This window comes from Anabrus simplex, chromosome 3, assembly GCF_040414725.1.
Source record: "Anabrus simplex isolate iqAnaSimp1 chromosome 3, ASM4041472v1, whole genome shotgun sequence".
Lineage (NCBI taxonomy): Eukaryota > Metazoa > Arthropoda > Insecta > Orthoptera > Tettigoniidae > Anabrus > Anabrus simplex.
The window spans coordinates 168722251-168738913 of record NC_090267.1 but is presented as its reverse complement, the minus strand read 5'-3'; positions in this window follow the sequence as shown (position 1 = coordinate 168738913).

The following is a 16663-nucleotide window of genomic DNA, read 5'->3' as shown; positions in this document are numbered from 1 at the left end:
TCCTGAACCTGCTTACTGTCTACTGTTCGAAACTTCTCACTAATCATATCCATGTACTTCTGTCTAATTTCCTCGTCCTGGAGATTTTCTACCCTTATTCGTTTGCAGACAGATTTCACTTTCTCTACCCTAGGCCTAGAGATACTTAGTTCACTACAGATCAGATAATGGTCTGTATCATCGAAAAATCCCCGAAAAACTCGTACATTCCTAAAAGATTTCCTGAATTCAAAGTCTGTTAAGATATAGTCTTTAAAGCTACTAAAATTTAATAAACAAAAGCCCTGGGAGGGGTAGAAGGTAAAGGCTTCCACTATCCTTAACCTTGGCACTTAGTAGGGTAGTGTGGTAAGTAAATATTCTCTCTATATATAAGTAAGTCCTTTTCTGTTCCTTTGTATCACTGCTACGGTAGGCGTAGTGTGTCGGAAATCACTCTCAGGAATAACGCTCACTGCTAAGCACCCTAAAGATCGAGATGAGCCGGGCCACTGAAGAGACCTCGACTCGACTACTGACACTAAATGTTTTCATTCCTCCTCTGAAGGGGGAGGCGTCTCTCATACCAGGAGACTTGTGGAGATTTGCGGAGAAGGTGAGAGGGTTGGCGGCCGTGGCCTGTCCCAGCATTCGCATTAATACAGGAGCATGGAAAACCACGGGAAACTATTCTCAGTACAGCCGACGGTGGGGAAATTCCTCTTATCGTCTCCCAAATACAGAGGCGTAGAGCCACGGTAGAGCCGTGGCCACCCCTCCTGTGCTCGGTTGGCCAGTCGGAGTGCAGAGCTGTCGGACCACGGACCAGCCGTGCTCCCGTGTGGGCCGAGACCCACTCTACATACGCTGACTCTTCGACTCGACTCGGGCTTCTGCTTAATCAAGGATAAGCGCTAGGAGCTAGGCCAAGAGTCTTGTTTTCTCATCTCCAGTTGTAACGTTCCATTACCAACATAAAACACAGATTCCATATCGTTAAGGTTTCGTGCAGTTGTCTCTACGTAATGAACAGTACTATACTTAACAAATGAACTAGGTAATGTGTACTCCTCGTTGATGGGTTAGCTTTTGTGATAGCAGCAGTAATGCCACCTTACAGAGGTGAGTGGCAGCAGAAGAGACAAAACCAACCTGAGAGCCTGCAGATACCGGGGTCCCATGTGGTGAGCGTTAGTGTATCCTCAGTAGTATTGCTTTGATTTTCTGATAGCGTCTGTTGCTTTTCGTGTTGGACAACTCCTCAATTGATCTCACTGGGAAAAGTGAACTCCGTCCTGGCCCTCAGAGCAGGTTTGGAATTCATGGTCGAGTCGGAAATCGAATTCTTTGACTCCGGGTTGGAGATAAACACACCACCTGTATGCCACTGGCTGGGTTCAGCAATTGCATTTCAGTATGATTTGAAGAAATGTCATACTTATCCTTTAAAGTAAGTATTCACATTACCCAGCAAAATTGGTATAAGATATAACGTAATAAATGAGAAAAGCTGGATAGTTACAGATAATTTTTCGTAAGGAAAGAAATAAACCAAAGCAATGAGAGAAAGAAATGAAGTATCATGAAGAACCATTACAATCGTAAAAACTCTGTTGTTATATGAAAAATTTGACCAGTAATATTGTCTTCTTTAATTTTATGTAGTTTCTAAACAAAGCCACGCACGATAAGTCGAGCTCCTGTACCCAGTTCTATTTTGCGTAAATTGTAAAAGTTTCAATTCATTGCCTCTTACGAAAGTTAAGAAATTATATCTTGCTCAGTCCAGTTATTATTATTATTATTATTATTATTATTATTATTATTATTATTATTATTATTATTATTATTATTATTATTATTAGGCTATTTGCTTTACGTCCCACTACCTACTTTTACGGTATTCGGAGACGCCGTCGTGCCGGAATTTAGTCCCGCAGGAGTTCTTTTACGTGCCAGTAAATCTACCGACACGGGGCTGTCGTATTTGAGCACCTTCAAATACCACCGGACTGAGCCAGGATCGAACCTGCCAAGTTGGGGTTAGAAGACCACCGTCTGACCGTCTGAGCCACTCAGCCCGGCATTATTATTATTATTATTATTATTATTATTATTATTATTATTATTATTATTATTATTATTAGTATTATTATTATTATTATTATTTGCAATTTTAATATTTGATATTAATCCAATTGACACATTTTTGAAGAGGCACAGATGTATCAGAATTTAGGCCTATCCTCTATTGTCCCCAACCTTAGTCTGGAAGTCAACCCCACCATTCTGGAAACAGAAAAGCAACGATTAACGAACTGCCATCATGGACGACAAAGTGAAAAAAATAAATAGCAAAATAAAAGTATATGGTTTAGTAACATACGATCATTTCTACTGCCATTATCTATTTAGATTTTCTAAGAACATCTTTAAATACCTATTGATTATATTGTTGCCTTTACGTCCTACTTACTACTTTTACGGTTTTCGGAGACACTGAGGTGCCGGAATTTTGTCCTGAAGGAGTTTTTTCACGTGCCAATAAATCTACGGACACGAGGCTGACGAATCTGAGCACCTTCAAATACCACCGGACTGAGCGAGGATCGAACTTAACAAGTTGCGGTTAGAAGGCCACGCCTCAACCGTCTGAGCCACTTAGTTCCAAAAATCTATTAGCTAATGCTATATCGTAAGAATAAGACATCTTCTGCCGGCCATACTCAAAAATTTTCGTAGAGGAGGAGTCAAATTACCTAAATACTCACTTATACATCTATTTGGTGATTACAATTAAACTGCCCATACTTAAACCGGTTTGGACAAGAAACTATTCCTAGAACGCGTAGCAAACTTTGTAGAAATAATGTCCAGACTATTTGGATGTTCACCGTACTTGAAATACAGGGTTTATCAGAGTTACCTTCCAATATGTGCCGATCTTACGAGAAACATGTCAAGAGAGGTATCAGACATACAAATAGAAGCGCTTGGCACAACCAAGAGCAAGCTTCCCTACGCTTTCAGATTGTCCTGAAAACAGATAAACACCATTCTGAGCACACGTTGTATTGTGACGGATGCTATGTTCATAAAAACCAGGGACATTGTATGAAATGACAGCTCACTAAAAGTGTTTAATTCAAATTGCTTATTAATCGTTTCTCTGCCTTGGCAATATTCATCTTATGTTCCCTGTTCATGTGTTTGCTACTTTACCACATAGGGACGGCTAAGTAGGGAAAGTTTAATTGTAACCATCCAGTATATACATATCTTCTTATTACAAAATATTGCCTCACTTCATTTTTATCTCGGATTAGGTGTACAAAATAGGTTCAGTTCAACTTTTGTCTTCCTGTGGCGACATCTTGGGCAAACGGCTCAGCAGTATTTCTCGAAACTCTGTCCTTAAAGTCATGGGTACTCAGATTGTGTATTGGGCTAGACATTATTCGAATACTGTACAGCGGCACAGCGATACTAAGGGTAGTAAGAGGCCCAGAGGAGGACATGAAGTGTGTCTGTTCAAAATATGCTATTTCCTCTTCAAATATCTCGTCTACATCCATTGCAGTAGTTAAATACTATCGAATGTCATGAGCAATCTAGTCCAGAAAGATGTAATTCATTAAGGGTAGTACCATACCCAATCACGGGTGTGGAGCGTGTTCCTTTTATTATACGTTTCCTTGCGTTTTTTCACAACTTTCTTCTGATGGAAATAGCGCCTTTTGAATAGACACTCCTCAAATATCAGTTTTAATGTTAGCTGTATTGAAAAACTGTACATATTGAAATTGATGCAAAGTATAACTCCCATATTCTGTGTTTCATACGGTTTACAATATGAGGAATAATGAAAATCCACAGCCTTTACAGTCATATGACCGGATTAAGGATGGAGTGAATGAAGCCCCAACTAGCGGTGAGGATAGGAATTGTACCGGCTGTCGAAACCTGTCGCACTCCTCTGGGACAATGATTAATAACTGAGAGATGAAATGAAATGATATTGGAGAGTGTTGCTGGAATGAAAGATGACAGGGTAAATGGGAGTACCCGGAGGAAAACCTGCCTCGCCTTCTCTTTGTCCAGCATAAATCTCACATGGAGTAACCGGGATTTGAATCACGGAACCCAGCGGTGAGAGGTCGGCGCGCTGCCGCCTGAGCCACGGAAGATCTGCGTTTCTTGAATATGAGGAATAATAACGGGGATATTCCTGATCATTTCAACTTCCGCAAACATTCAAAATAGGTCTATCTAAGAAGTGTACGTAACCAAAATGATGGAAAATTTCAAATTCAGTATTTAACTAGTACACTTTACCTTACGAATTATTAATAACGATCTAAGTTTTTTTGTTGCAAAATCGCGTCGTCGTTAACTTCTATTAATTAGTCTGATTGAATGTCGGAATGAAAATAAACAACTGGAAGAATGAGGGGAAAATGCAATTATAAAAGAGGGGCTTAAACACTCAGCCATCGAAATATCGTCGAGGTGGAAGAAAAAAAAACTGTCATATTCTGCAACGTCTCAAGCCCCTCATCAACAAAGGCATTGTTGTTAGTTGAGGTGTGCTAGGTTTGCTGCTGCAACTCATCTCCATTAGATGGCGGTACTTCAGCATTTTTAATAACCTGCTTTAAGTCGCACCGACACAGATAGATTTTATGGCGGCGAAGGGATAGGAAAGGGCTACGAGCGGGAAGGAAGCGGCCGTGACCTTAATTAAGGTACATCCCCAGCATTTGCCTTGTGTGAAATTGGAAAACCACGCAAAACCATCTCCAGGGTTGCCGACAGTGGGGTTCGAACCCACTATCTCCCGAATGAAAGCCCACAGCTGCGTGCCCCTAATTGCACGACCAATTCGCTCGGTTTCTCGTGGTCATTAACTCCTATTTATCAGACTGATTGGCTGTCGGAATGAGAAGAAAAACATGAAACTGGAAGAATGAGGGGAAAAATGAATTATTAAAGTGGGGTTTGAAAACTCAGACTTCGATTGTCCTTATATCGTCAAGGTGGAAGGAAATAAACTGTGATGTTCTACAACGTCCCAAGCCGCTCATCAATAATAATATTGTTGTTAGTTGAGGTGTGCTAGGTCTGCTGCTGCAACTCATTTTCAACATATGGCGTTACTTCTGAATTTATTTTTACAAACTGCTTTATGTCGCACCGACACAGATAGGTTTCATGGCGACGATGGTGTAGTAAAGGGCTAGGAGTACGAAGGAAACGGCTGTGGACTTAACTAAGGTACAGCCCCAGCATTTGCCTGGCGTGGAGTTAGGAAACCACGCTAAACCATCTTCAGGGCCGCCGACAGTGGGGTTCGAATACACTATCTCCCGGGACCCAAACGGCAAAGGCACTTCCTCGGTTTTAAAAAGTGAACCTTTTAATAAGGTTGTACCTAAGAGCTGTTTAACAATAAATACATGCCGGGCTCCAATTTGAACGTCATATCGTCACTACCAAAGGTCGGTGTCGAAAATGTTGCCTTAGAGAACATGCTCCTAAGTGAGAACATTGTAATCGGCCAAGGTACCCGATATACAACGGTTCAGTATTTATGAAAAGCATTCGAGGTTCTTCCAATGCAGTAAAAGACACGTATTTGCTTCCAACATCCTGTAAGTGTTTCTTTGTTAAACCATTCACTTGGCATTTAAATAGAAGAGCGGGATTGCATAACCTCTCTCTTCGCAGGATGAGTTCAATGACCATATTATTTATTTACATCACTAATTCACATAATTGCTAAGGTATTTCTTTCGAATTTTCTCAGATATGAAGTGAAAAATCCCTACTAGACTGCGATTTATAATAATTTAAATATCTAAGAATTCTGAGATTTGGAAGTTGTTTGCATTTCTATACTAATATTATAAAGAGGAAATTTTTTGTATGTTTGTAACGGATAGACTCAAAAAGTACTGAACCGATTTTAAAAATGCCTTCACTTAGAGAAAGCTACATTGCCAGTGAGTAACATGGGCTGTATTTTATTTTCAAAACAATTCGAGGTGGGTGCACGGGGGGAGATATAAAAATAATAGGCTAATATAGGCAAAATATCGAATTTGTCGTATAAGGACGACACAAAGCTCAATTTAATCCTCTTGACGCAAAGAAAAAAACTCGGTAAGCCCTACGGGCCTGAAAACCATGTTTTAAGGCCCTAAAACCAACCCTTACGGAGATATTGGCACCACACTACCCCTGCTCTAGGAATCGGATAACCGAGCTAGATAGCTGCAGTAGCTTAAGTGCGGCCAGTATTCAGTATTCGGGAGATCGTGGGTTCGAACCCCACTGTCGGCAGCCCAGAAGATGGTTTTCCGTGGCTTTCCTTAATTAAGGCCACGGCCGCTTCCTTCCCACTCCTAGCCGCTTTCTGCTTCATCGTCGCCATAAGACCCATCTGTGTCGGTGCGACGTAAAGCAAATAAAAAATCGGATAAAAGAAATGAACTGCCGAAACCATGGCAACGTCAGCTCCAGGATTCTACTACTACTGCTATTTGCTTTACGTCGCACCGACACAGATATGTCTTGCGGTGACGATGGGATAGGAAAGGCCCAGGAATTAGAAGGAAGCGTCCGTGGCCTTAATTAAGGTACAGCCCCGTATTTGCCTGCTGTGAAAATGGGAAACCACGGAAAACCATTTTCAGGGCTGCCGACAGTGGGGCTCGAACCCACTATCTCCCGATTACTGGATACTGGCCGCACTTAAGCGACTGCAGCTATAGAGATCGATACCAGGATTCTAGAGCAGCGAGATTATGCATGTACGTTTGGGCATAGCTGCCAACCAAAATTGGTACACATAAGACTTACTATCTGGAAAAAATATACTGTTGTGTAAGGCATTCATAGGACTCCTTTGGATGGGGATGGAAAGGAGGTGAAGTATACAAATCTTACTATATATAAAAATGTATGTATGTGTGTGTGTGTGTGTGTGTGTGTGTGTGTAAATGACACATCTCCTCCTAAACCAGTGGAGCAATTTGAACCAAACTTGGTACACGTATTACTTACTATCGGGAGACGAGCACTGCAGGGGTAAGCTATCTCTAGCGCCTTTTATGGAGGGGGGTCACGGGGGTTAGTTATAAAAGTAATCGAGAATAGTGTCAAATTCATAGTTTTCGGGGTCGCTGAGTTGAAAAACAATACTCCAGATGTTTTTAAAGTCCATGTTCAGCCCCCTTTTCGGTGGGGAGCGAAGGGGGGGTTTAGATATAGAAATAATTCAAAACAGTTTCGAATCCATAGATTTCAGGGTCTCTGAGATGAATAGTAATACTCCGGATATTTTACAAGTCCAAGTGGGGGGCGAAGGGGTGAGATATAAAAATAATCGAGAAACTATATATAAAAATCTTATTATTCTTACTATATATAAAAATGGATGTATGTGCGTGCATGGGAGTGTGTGTGGGTGTGTAACTGACACATATCCTCCTAAATCACTGGAGCAATTTCAGCAAACTTGGTACACTTATCAGTTAGTATCAGGAGACAAACCGCGTGGGGGTAAGGGGGGTAGTAGAAAAAATCTAAAATAGTAACGAATCCATATTTTTCGTGGTCGCTGAAATGAATAGTGACACTCCGAATTTTTTTAAAGTTCGTGTTCACCCCCCTTTGGGGTGAGGGTGAGGGGGGAGTGAGATATAAAAATAATCGAAAACAGTGTCGAATCTACAGTTTTCGAGATCACTGAGATGAATGGTGACAATCCAGATTTTTTATCTCTTAGGGGTGGGGGGCGAGCGGGAGCAGTCTCATTGACGGTTGAAATTCTGTACATTGTATCTATAAGGCGACGGCTAAATACATATAGTTATCACTTATTCATTTTTGACAGGATCAAATACTTCTCTGTCGATTCGAGCTTCCAAAAGGACGAAGATTTACTCGAAAATTAAATAATCTAAAACTTGACATCCAACACATCTAAATAATTCTAAAACTACATAATAGATCGTAACATATCAATCTGCAAGTCAAAAAGGAATTCTATAAAAATTCAATTCACACTTAACTAACTGGTAATGCAAAGGTAAATATTCAGAAACTATCCGGGCGACGCCGGGTACTACAACCATAATAAAAAAGAGTGTATCATCATTGTGATATCGACCCGCGTAATGGTCTTAAAGCGACCCTTTTCTCGGAAACTAATTAAAAATCTGTGGTATCGTGCTCGTGCCAGGGAATAAAATTGAACTGTGTTTTCTATTTCTTTTGAAGTTAAACTAAAAACAGATGTGAAGCATTTCAGGAGCTCTTGACAATCCTTGTCTTGTCTAGGCGGGGCAGCACGTGTGGAGCCAAAGGAGAGAGCCGGTCTCACACACTATTACAACAGAAACAGCTTTCGGAAAGCCGCTTTCCAATTGACCGCACATTGACAGACAAACCTTTTCTCATAAGACCCTAATTCAGTATTCTGGAAGTAGGCAGAGGCGAATGGATTGCATTTACCGCCTCTCTCTATCTCTTCTTCAGTTTAATACTTTTCTTCCCCTTTTCCTCCCTTTTCTTTTATTTTATCTACCCCTTCTCTCTCTCACACACACTCTATATATTTCTTTCCTTTTTTCTTACTTCATTCCCCCAATCGCATTGCCTCGCCACCCTTTCCTATCTTCGGTATCACACCATCGGCTCTGCTGTTGTGGGTTTTAACTTCTCCTGCTTCTCCAACCAACTTCTAGCATTTTTTTCTTCTTTTTCAGTGTCTCCTCTTGCTTACTCCCTCCAGAAAAGGACATTAAGTGATCTTCATCTGTCTGGAAGGAAAAACATAACAAATCGCCATGTCAGGTCACGGTGTTCACTTGTCTTTCTAGGATATATTACAAAAATGTTGTGAACGGACCATCGCTTTGAAGAGCATCACTAGTCACTTCGGCTACGATGCACCGTATAAGTTAACTTATATTGCAAATAGCAGCAGGGCAAAATTCGTTTGTAGGAAGTCCGTCAAGCGTGAGGCATATGATGGTGATGTGCTATAAAGATAGAGGGCACGGAGTTGGAACATTACCCACCAGAGTGTGCTAGTGTTTCATCCCTAACTTGTCGAGGAACCTATGGTCCAGAACTGTCACGATTGGCTGGCTGGCTATCCCAAGAAGCAAGATGACCGATGTTAGAGTCTCGATCTTCTACAGAAGTTATTTTTTAAGTGTTCTGAAGCAAGACAGACAATTATTTCTTCTCTTATAATTGAACTGTTCTTCAAAGAGCAATGATCCTTAAAGTTCACGTTCACGTTCCACCTGCAGTGCTATAGCGTATCAAAGAAATATAAAGAATATTATAACACACTTACTCTTAAATTTAGACTTTACTGCACAAAAGTACGTAGGGAATGTTGAACTGTTCGGAGAATTATGAGCGTCCTTCATCTCAAAGGAAACTGTTGGGGTTGGACCTGACACATTTCAATGTAACAAGAATAGCCTAAATGATCAATTAATTATCATAAATTTAATGGCAATTATCATCTTGCGTAAGTCCGCCGAGTCAATTTCAAACCTCTCCTAGTGTACATATTCACCTAGCGACTTGGCCGTGTGGTTAGAGTCGTAAAGCTGTGACCTTGCATTCGGGAGATAGTGGGCTCGAACAGCACTGTCGGCAAACCTGAAGATGGTTTACCGTGGTTTCCCATTTTTACACCAGGCAAATGCAGGGTTTGTACGTTAAGGTCTCAGCCGCTTCCTTTCACTCCTAGCCTTTTCCTATCCCATCGTCGCCATAAAACCTATCTGCGTCGGTCCTAGCAAATTGTAAAAAAAAAAAAAAAAAAAAAAAAATTGAATATTGAGTGCGGGCATATGATACTGTTGATGGTATTTTCTCTGTCGGATGGGGTTGTTCAGCCTTGAACAGATCGCTTGGTGTTATAAGACAGGAGTAGGTTATTTCTCCACACTTGCTTTCACCTTCTTCCGAACTCATTATCATCATTTCACACCCAGACGCGCAAGTCACCCAGGGGAATCAGTTCAAAAGACATGCACCAGGTGAGTCGGACATGTCCTTGGATACTCCCGGCACTAAAATCCGTACGCTAAGTAAATAAATAAATAAATAAATAAATAAATAAATAAATAAATAAATAAATAAATAAATAAATAAATAAATAAATAAATAAATAAATACAATTTTGTGTAAAATCAACGGTAGTGTTATAATAAATTACTGAGGAATAGCTGAGCAACTCAGAGCAGTTACCCGATAATGACGTAGAGTTACCTTGGGAATGCGCTGTAGAAACTACCAATAGTTCTATTCAAAATAAAATAATCCATTTTAAACAGGAAAATTATATTTTGAACATACGGACAGAATGTCTCGCTCTACAGGCCTATTTTACAAATTTGTACGATATATGACTGTATCAAAATTTTAGGGTTTTAATACTTCTGTATCCTTTATAATGAAAACTAAAATATCATGTAGTGTGGAAATTTGGTCATTTACATATTGTTAGGTGGCCGTGCGACTGTCAGTATTCTTTAAATCTCGTTCGGTATTTCTTGGAATGGATGATTGAGTTAGATCAGAGAGCTCCCGACGACCTGAGGTCATAAATTGTCGTGTGGCTATTTCTAGCCGAGTGCAGCCCTTGTAAGGCAGACCCTCCGATGAGGGTGGGCGGCATCTGCCATTTGTAGGTAACTGCGTGTTATTGTGGTGGAGGATAGTGTTATGTGTGGTGTGTGAGTTGCAGGGATGTTGGGGACAGCACAAACACCCAGCCCCCGAACCATTGGAATTAACCAATCAAGGTTAAAATCCCCGACCCGGCCGGGAATCGAACCCGGGACCTGAGGTCATGTGACGGCCTCTTTTTCTTTTGTGGTGAGGATAGCGTGGTTCCATTGTAAGGACACCACGGGTCATGGAATATACTCCTCCCCCCAGAAAGATACTACTTGTTATAAAGGTGATATAAATCGAACATTGAAATAAAACCAGAACTTCACATTTAATGACAATTTTGAAACTAGAGAGAGCCTTCGTGGCTCAGGCAGCAGCGCGCCGGCCTCTCGCCGCTGGGATCCGTGGTTCAAATCCCGCTAACTTCATGTGAGATTTGTGCTGGTCAAAGCCGAGGCGGGACAGGTTTTTCTCCGGGAACTCCGATTTTCCCTGTCATCTTTTAATTCAGTGGCACTCTCCAATACCATTTCATTTCTTCCGTCAGTCATTTTCAAAAGTGTAAGGAAATTTGCAGTTTCGAGCTGTTGATATTGTGATCATAGCCACGGCACCTTCCGTTCTACGTAGGATTGGAACCACAAGGACGTAAATTTTCATTTCACACATCTCACGTGCATTGTTCGGAATTCGAGCCGCGCCAATTTGGTAAGACGTTTGTAACATTGTTATTCCACTATCACGTCCCTATAATAATGGTGTAATGAATGTCTAAATATCGAGTTTAACTTCATCTGGGGCGCACGAAATGGTCCGTAGAATTACCTTAAATTTCAAGACTTTCAGCTGTGAGACTTTCAGTAAGTCAGAATCTATATAAATAAAATTGTAGGGGGTCCGCTGTCTGTAATTTCTTTTGTTTTGCCAATTTTTCAGATATTTATCCGTTTTAGGTCAACTCAAGACCGAATCGGTGGTTTTTACGTTTCGTGTCTGTTTGTTTGTCTGTTTGTCTGTTTGTCTGTTTGTCTGTCTGTTTGTTTGTCTGTTCCACCATCACGTCGAAACGGCTGGATAGATCTCAACCAAACTTCATATTTAGAGTAAACTCATCCCGGGGATGGTTTCGATATGCATATCATTTTAAAATCTTTCAATACTCGGGGGGTTTATAGGAAAACCAGAATGGTTTTTCCACCATCACGTTGAAACGGCTGGATAGATGTCAACTAAACTTCATATCTAGTGTATACTCATCTCGGGGAAGGTTTCGATATGCATATTATTTTAAAATCTTTGAATAGACCGGGGGTTTATAGGAAAACCAGAATGGTTTTTCCACCATCACTTCGGAACGGCTGGATAGATCTCAACCAAACTTCATATTTAGAGTATACTCATCCCGGGGAAGGTTTCAATATGCATATCATTTTAAAATATTTCAATAGACGGGGGTTTATAGGAAAACCTGAATGGTTTTTCCACCATCACTTCGAAACGGCTGGATAGATCTCAACTAAACTTCATATTTAGAGAATACTCATCTCGGGGAAGGTTTCTATATACATATTATTTTACAATCGTCGAATAGACGGGTGGTTTACAGGAAAACCAGAATGGGTTTCCTCCATTTTCTCTTATACTATTGATTTTCTGTAAACTTCGTTTACCGTACGTGAAACGTCTCTTCATTATAAACAACTTTCGTTATGTTCATAATTTACCTTACTCTTCACATGACGGAGAAATTTACAATTTTCCGCTGGTATCATGCTCTGCATTGAGTGACCGACAGACCGACAACGAAACTACAGGTTACCATGGCAACGTCTCTGACTGCATGCCAGCAGGGAAGTAACGTATTGCCATTTTCCTCATCATGCTTTTAAATTCGTGGTTGTTCCTTGGGTAGAAGGCAAGAGAGGTGTCAATCGGCCTATCTGCGGGATATTGGCGGAATATCGTTGGATATTATAACCGCCCTCGAATAGATTAAGTAATAACACCATTAGTCATCTTCTTATTATTTGTTTACCTAAGAATCACTGACCTAAATTTCTCCTCTGTTACCGCTTTATTATATCCATTACTCACACTAGCATAATTTATTGAGGGGCATTTGATTTTCCAATACATTCACTTGGCATTTACATACTTGTCGTTATCCGGCTGTCCGCAGTTATAATCCATTTTCTATTACTTTCAACTTTCTTAACTGTATTATTTCTTCCTTAATTACGCCGTATGTACGCGAGTGCTACAAACTACTGGATGTATTTCCACCAAGACTCATATTTAGAATACACCTGTCCTTGATAGGTTTTGGGCAAATATTGTTTCTAAATCCCTGAACTGACTGGGGGTTTATACGAAACCGAAACAGTGATTTTGCACTTCCACAAAATATACACAACCAACGTTAATTTAAATCTACCTGCCTTGGTAGAAATTTTTTTCTAAACCTTTTTTCTCATGTGCATCATTTCGATATGAGGATTAATAAGGGAGATATCATTAACGGACCGTTTTTCTGTACAAGTCCCAACGGACTTAACTCTCGAGCGGGTGCGTGTAAAGCGTATTCCTTACAACTTGAAAACTACTGAAGACATTCGAACCAAAATTCATATTTAGCATCCACCTGTCCAAAGGTAGGTTTTAAACGTAAATAACATTTCATGTTCCGGAATGGACTGGCGGTTTATAGGGAACCGAAATGGTGATTTTACTCTTCCACAACATATACAGATCAAGACCAACCTGACTGGAAATCGACCAAACGTGAAGGAATTCCACCTCTAAACCTTTTTTTCATGTGCATTCTTTCGTCAGGAGGATTAATAAGGGAGATATCATGAATGGTCAGTTTTGCAGGTTAAGTCCAGCGGACATAGCCCAAAAGGTGTTTTACATGGAGCAGATTCCTTATCTATATAAATCAAATCGTAACGACTGTGTGCCTCTACACTGACTATTTTGGCGAAATTTTCGTACAGCTTTCCGTTTAAGGGGTAATAATGACCATCTCCATCATTTTTGGTTTAGTTTCCTGAAAGTACTAATTTTTACCCGCCTCGCCCAAAATCCAAATTGCGCCATAATCTGCCAGAAGAAAAAGAAGATAATTGAAATTTGACAAAATTATACGTTTAAGCCTGTAACGAACGGAAAACTTCCTAGATCATTAAATTTTTCACTTTGAATCCCCGAAGAATATCGAAATACGCAGGCAATTTTAATGATGGTGCAGACCTTCGGAAATTCCTATCCTATAACGGATTGCACAATCTCCGTTCAATTTGGAATGATCTACAACCGTGGTCTTATGACTTTTTGCCGTATCTGTATCCCTTTTACGTTTGATTTTTCTCTTTAATCGATGTTAAGTCAATTTGGAATTTTAACATGCATAATTCATACTTTCAATTACTTATATGAAATACAGAATCATTAAACTCTTCACGAAAATTGGCCCACCCAGTAGCCATATGTGAGCCAAATGCTATGTATGTATCCGAAAAGTAATGTAATGTGAGATAATCTTACAAAACCTTTACCCTGTTCCACGTTTCTAACTCAATCTGACCCAAGAATAGATGACATATCATAGGACCAGCCATTTAGGCCACTAAATCCGGCGTGTCTTATGGTATAATCCTTTGTCGATATGACGTACGTTTAGTAGCAGTTAATCTGTAAATGAAGGTCTTCAATATTGTAAATACGCATATACTTTCGTATGTCGATCTATATATATTCACTGATGTCGATTTTTAGCGATCGAGAAAGGGTGGGTCTGCTATTGTAATAAGTACTCCCCACACCGACTTTGACTGGCAGTAGGAAAGGGTTCCTTCTCCAACTCCTGTGTAACTGTCATTAGTAAGGAAAGCCTACAATTATAATGAATAGTTCCCTTCTCGATTTGACTTGCAGAAGGCAAGTGAGCATGCAGTTTTGTTTAAAACTCCCCTACCCGATTGTGTTTGGCAGTAGGCAAGGGTGCCTATTATTATAAAGAAATGTCCTCATCTAAAATGTGACTGGCATTAGGCATAGTGGCCTGCTATTTTGATGGAAACTCACCAACTTGGTGTGACTGGCAGTAAGCTGGCTGGCAGTAGGAAAATGGGCCTGGCATTATAATGATAACTGCACAACTCAATTTCGAGTGATAGTAGGGTAATTGCCTGCCATTATAATAAAAACTCCTCACCTGAAATCTGTCTGGAAGTAGGAAGGGGGCTGCCATATTAACGAAAACTCCCCAAATCGATTCTGTCCGCGTAGTAGGCAATGGGGCCTGCAATTATTACGTAATCATCCCAACTCGATTGTGAATGGCAGTAGGCAAGTGAGTCTGCCGCTATATCACAAATCCGTAACAAACACTTTACATTGGAAACAACGTACGGGGAACTCCCCATGCTCTTTCTCGGATAACGCTAAGAGACATGCAATTTTAAAACAATCTTATTTACTGCATGTACACTATTTACTTCGATAACCGAATACAATGTAGAATACCGTAGCGAAGCACGGGTACATTCGCTAGTCTATAATAATGTTGTTGGTTTCTAAGTACCACTGACTAATTTTGCTGATTCGAAAACGCATAGGACCGAGCTCGATAGCTGCAGTCGCTTAAGTGTGGCCAGTATCTAGTATTCGGGAGATAGTAGGTTCGAACCCCTCTGTCGGCAGCCCTGAAGATGGTTTTCCGTGGTTTCCCATTTTCACACCTGCCAAATGCTGGGGATGTACCTTAATTAAGGCCACGGCCGCTTCCTTCCAACTCCTAGCCCTTTCCTGTCCCATCGTCGCCGTAGGACCTATCTGTGTCGGTGCGACGTGAAGCAACTAGCCAAAAAAAAAAAAGAAAAGAAAAAAGAAACGCAAAGGGGCCAGAACTTTGTCCCGCATGTGTTCTTTTCCATGCCAGTTAATCTATCAACAAAAGGCCGACGTATTTGAGCCCCTCCAAATGCCACCGAACCCGCCAGCTGGAGTTCAGAAAGCCAGCGCTCTACTGTCTTGCAAACTCAATCAGTCTAAGGTAGAATTGAATACATGATCTTCATAAAATAAGACATATTGTTCAACAGTGATTCATCGATTCAGCTGGCAAATAGATGTACAGGAACTTTGACTACATCAGGTCTGTTATCATTTGTCCTGCTTGTGCACGTAGCCTTCACAAACGCAAGGGCGGTGCATCAAACATAGGACATGAGGCTGACTACATGATAGTGAAATTATTCCACTGTCATAAATCACTTGTCTCCTTTCCCCACTTCCCCACATAGCATGTGTACATCTCGATTTCTTTTATTTTCTGGTATTGAACATTCGCTGTTAACAATGAATAACGCCAGCTCATTTCCAGCAGCATAATAGCACGGACTCAAATGCATCACCGTCTTGCAATATTTCCCCATCATTGGAAACGGAATAACAAGTAAACTGGGGGGGAGGGGAGAAGATGAAGGGGAACACAAAGAATAGATTGAGGTGATGCTCCGGAAACCACAAACTAACATCAAGTGCAGATCAACCTCCTTGGCTCCTTTGTACTTTAGTGACGTCAAGTTTGCACTTCACCTCCATGACATAGCCTTTCCTTCTAAACTGAAGGGAATCTAACGTTAATCTACACAGAATGTCTACTTAACTTCGTGCACAGTCATTTTTAAGCTTTAAATAAATAAATAAATAAATAAATAAATAAATAAATAAATAAAGACAGAAATTAATTAATTTTCTGATGGCCTAATTATTTGTTTCATACGTAACAATAATCACCTGAAGGATTCTTACCTTCGGTGTACGTTAGTCCGTATGTCTGTCTGTCTGCCCATCTGACTGTGTTCCTAAAACTGGATAACGGCAGGAGTTATTTCAACCGTATTTAAAATCCGTATTTAGAATAGAATAGATTCATCTTCTCCGGCAAGAGTAACGCCATTAGGCCCTCTCT